The sequence below is a fragment of the Meles meles genome, chromosome 7 (genome assembly GCF_922984935.1).
Source record: "Meles meles chromosome 7, mMelMel3.1 paternal haplotype, whole genome shotgun sequence".
Lineage (NCBI taxonomy): Eukaryota > Metazoa > Chordata > Mammalia > Carnivora > Mustelidae > Meles > Meles meles.
Window position 1 is genome coordinate 56687946 of NC_060072.1, and position 4800 is coordinate 56692745.

A 4800-nucleotide genomic window follows, 5' to 3' on the forward strand; every position below is an offset into this window, starting at 1 on the left:
GCGGAGAGGCGCTAGGAGGCCGGCGCGGCGGGACGGGGCGGGGCGGCGGAGAGGCCACGCCCCCCGCCGCCGGCCCCTCCTCCTCTACCGAGTCTACTGGCTGGGGCCTGGACACAGATTCTGCATATGGGATTTAGGCAGCAGTGATGGAGAATTTTCTATATCCCAGCCCCGACTTTCCCCCACCCGCATCCACGCCGACTTCGGCTCTCAGGTACCTGGGCACCAAACTTCCAAGCCTCTGGATTCCTCTGGAGTTTTTCTGCCCTCCACCCTAAGGCTCTACACCCCGCGTACTGCATAGACAAGGTTTATAGGGTCTGTGGACCCCGTCCTAGAGACACCTGATTGCTGCATCTCCAGCGACATTCCTGGTTTGTCTCCCACTCCACCCCATTACCTCTCATCAAGACGACCGAAAAACCATCTTAACTAGTTTTCTCCTTACCACTTCCTTTCCTCTAATCAGTTTTAATCACAAATTCCACGTTAATTTCCCACAGCATGGCTTGGCTCATTATGTCCTTGCAATCAAACCAAAACCTTTGCAATCAAACTTTCTAACCAATTTCATTACCGTTTGTTGAGGGCCTATTTCCCGACAAGTATTTTTGCAAATATCATTTCTACTCCTCACACCACTGAACATTACATATTTTATAGCCTTTTTACAAAGGAGGAACCTGATACTCAGAAAATAAGTGAGTGACTGATATAAGTGACTTTCCTAAGATCAAAAAATCAACGTGCGGCTTGGCCAGGATTTGAATCCTGAAGGTGGTGTCCATGTCCCTGTCAATACCCACACTTTATGGGACTGCTGGGTGGCTCCTTCAGTTGAGGTGCACTCAGTTTCAGCTCAGGTTGTGATCTCATTGCTGGTGAGATTGAGCGCTGCAGGAAGGCTCCCAGCTCAGCGCAGAGTCCGCTTGAAGAGTCTCTCCCCCTCCCCCTCCCCCACCCGTACCCGTGCTCTTTCTCTCTCTAATAAATAAGTAAATCTTAAAAACAGTATCCATATGGGACGCCTGGGTGGCTCAGTGGGTTAAAGCCTCTGCCTTCGGCTCAGGTCATGATACCAGGGTCCTGGGATCGAGCTAAAATCGGCCTTTCTGCTCCGCAGGGAGCCTGCTTCCCTCTCTCTCTGCCTGCCTCTCTGCCTACTTGTGATCTATCAAATAAATAAATAAAATATTAAAAAAAAGTATCCATAACACTTTTATCGCTCCCTGTCACCTGACCTCTTAGAGATCTACAGATGTCCTGCTTGTGGCACTACTTGCCACATACTCTATGTTCCTGTCCCTGTGCCACAAAGACATCTGCCCCAGGACCTCCCCCTCTGTGGCAAGCCTTGGTATTTGACTTCTCTGAAAGTCAAAGTTCATTGTGTCTCTGGAAACTCTGTGAGGGCCCTCCATCTGAACTCACCTACTATTTTGTTTATTCAAATGTTTCTGCTTGCATGAGGATTTTATATGCTTGTTTCACTGGGGAGTGGTTAACCTAATTGATAGCTTCCTTTGTGCGGCCTTTTTGTCTAAACCAACCCTGAGGGACTTCTGCTGTGCGCGCTGCTTGACAGAGGTGACCTTGAACCTGAGCCAGATAGTTGGAATCAATAATGGTGATACTGATGAGTTCAGTTTTGTGGTAACAGATATTCACTTTATTAACTATGTATAAAAAAGATTTACTTTGACTAATGTTTGTTGATTGCTAGAAAACAAGTGGCTATTTAATGATTTTATATCTTCTTGACTCTAAGATGACGATTATGCATCACTGTTTTTTTTTATGTGCCACCAAGAAAATAAATGCTACCTAGTAAGCTATGACATCTAATTGATTTGAAGTCATCCAGAGACATTAAAATGTGAAATAGCCTGCAGCTTATGATTCATAAGAAATTGCACGTTGCTTTGTAAGAGTTCCTGAGTCTTTCTTCCTCACAGCTATGTTCCCTTTATTACAAACTACTCTATTAAAGGGCAAAGATCTATTTTTCTTTAGCTTTACCCCCATCTGAGTATTACTCAATAACTGTCCAATGATTAACAAAACTATTCTTTTTTTTTTTTTAAAGATTTTATTTATTTATTTTAGAGAGTGAGCATGGGAGCAGGGAGAAGGCCAGAGGGAGAGGGAGAGAATTTCAAGCAGAATTGCACTGAGCTCAGAACCTGACATGGGGCTCCATCTCAGGACCTTGAGATCATGACCGGTGCTGAAACTCAGAGTAGGACGCTCAACCAACTGAGCCACCAGCTACCCCAAAACTATTCTCAATATTAGATCAAATCATCTATTTTAGTTACTAAAGTAGTTATGGTGAGGGGTGCCTGGGTGGCTCAGTCTTTAAGCTTCTGCCTTCAGGTCAGGTCATGATCCTGGGGTCCTGGGATTGAGCCCCACATCGGGCTCTCTGCTCAATGGGGAGCCTGCTTCTCCCTGTCCGGCTCTCTCTGCTTGTGTTTCCTCTCTTGTTGTCTCTTGCTGTCAAATAAATAAATAAAATCTTTTAAAAAATGAAGTAGTTACAGTGAAATGGTACCTATTACTCAACATGGTCAAGTAGCAGAAGCATTTGGGAATCAGAAGACATAGCAACAGATGATATGGATTCCAGTCTGACTCTGTCCTACTAGTGTGATTAGTGTCTCCTCTGCAAATTCCTGAACCTTTGCAGGCCTCAGTTCCTACATCTGCAATGTCGGGGCAATAGAGCCCCCTCAGAGTGCTGTTGGCAGGATCAAGATTGCTCAGGCACTTAAAACCACTGTGTGCACTGTTAAGGTTGGGACTCACCCACCCCCCAGGTCAAGTTGGGTCTACTACCAAGAATGAACCCAGTTGCTTCAAGAACATCTATGGATGCAACATTTTCAAGCACAGATTATTAGGAGTTTTCCTTTATCTGAGACTTTGATATATTGTAACATACTCCCCTTTGCAATTTATTACGTATAAAGTTGAATAATGTTATCTGTGTGTGTACTGCAGACAAAAGATACTGTATGTATTGTTTATGCAGTGGTTTTGAGGGCAAAATATTACAATGAAGTAGAATTTGGTAGGGAAGGGATAATGGTAACTTACACTTCTCGAGGGCTGGATACGCCCAGTAAGCATCGTGAGTGCTCTATTTGGTTCATCTCGTTTAACCTTGACTGTAACCCTGGGAGGAAGGTGCTAGTACTTCCCCACTGTTGTAGATTAGGAAACTAGGGCACAGACAGGCTAGGTAATCTACCTAAGGGCAGGCAGCTAGTAACAATGAGGGTAGAGGTCAAACACAGGTACTGTAGGACCAGAGCCATGCTGCTCTTAAAGATTCTCTAAGGGTGCCTGGGTGGCTCAGTCATTAAGAGTCTGCCTTCAGCTCAGGTCATGTCCCAGAGTCCTGGGATAGAGTCCTACATTGGACTCTGCTCTGCAGGAAGCCTGCTTCTCTCTCTCCCACTCCCCTTGCTTGTGTTCCCTCTCTTGCTGTCTCTCTCTCTGTTAAATAAATAAATAAATAAGATCGTTAAAAAAAAAAAAAAAGCTTCTCTAAGCATCAAGGACTGTTGAACAGGAAATTTGACCCCCGACTTCCAAATCATCAAGTGCTGAAGAGGGCAGGGAAGAAGGCACTGGGGGACTTGACCCTTAATCAAGGCAATGGCTGCAGCTGCTTGTTGTTTCCCTGGAAATGAGACCTAGGAAGACAGATGAGTTCAAGAGATTGGGGGTGGATGTGGAGGCTGAGATCTACTGCAGAGGAACCCACTCAAAATATGGAGCTTGATGGGACGCATACTCAGAAACAGAGTTTACTGAGGCCAAGAGTGAAGTAATGCAGGTAGTCATATTTACGTGTAAGACAGGACAAAGCAGAGCTCTATTGACCAAAGTTGTATGCATGTTAAAGTGCCTACTCACCATTTACAAGAAGAGAGCAAGACCAAGAGCTTTGGGAAGAGAAGCTGGGGAAGGAGCATGGTAAGGAGAGAGAATTCAGTTCTTCAGGAGAGAGGAAGATTTGGAGGAAAGCCACTTGAAATGGTAGGTTGTTTTGGTTTTTTCCTGATACATATGATAATTGCCTCTTCTGTCTTTGCAGGAAATGCTCATTAAGCCAATCTACTTTCCCAGGTCAGTGGGTCACATGGGAAGTCAAAAGTTGAGACTGGTCTTAATTAAAAGGAAATGAGGTTCAGTGACTTTGAATGACATCTGATTGACCTTGAGTTTTACTTTATTCTTCCTCTGAATTGAAGCCCAAAAGCATGCTCTACACTGAGGCTGTACAATATACAATCTTTCCCCCCAAACTGGACAGAATAATGGAAACTCGTTCCATTGTTGCACATTATTGCAATCAGGCATGATTTTCCTTTTGCTTTTGACCCCCCACCCCTTTCAGAATGGGCTTTAACTTATTGTTTTAAAAATTACTTCCACATTAAAAAATTGCATTTTACTTAAATGTCCATGATTGCTATGCTAACAAGACCACTAATAATATCACTGCAATCAGTGAGGACAACTCCGAGCATCTTTGTCACCTTTACTATATGGCAATTACAACTTTGTTTCCTCTGAGGAAAAACCTCTCTGAAAAGGAGGTAAACAAGGTTCTGAGCCTTAAAAGCTGAGGCTGAGAATTAGGCTTAGGACTCTGGTGTCTTGGGGAGAGAGGTAGGTTGGAGAAATAGATATGAAAGTCATCAGCATCTTCAGCTGCTCATGGGCACCTTGGAAGTGATGAAATGGCCCAGGTAGCACAGGCAGAATAAGAAAAGAGAGCCTAGGCAG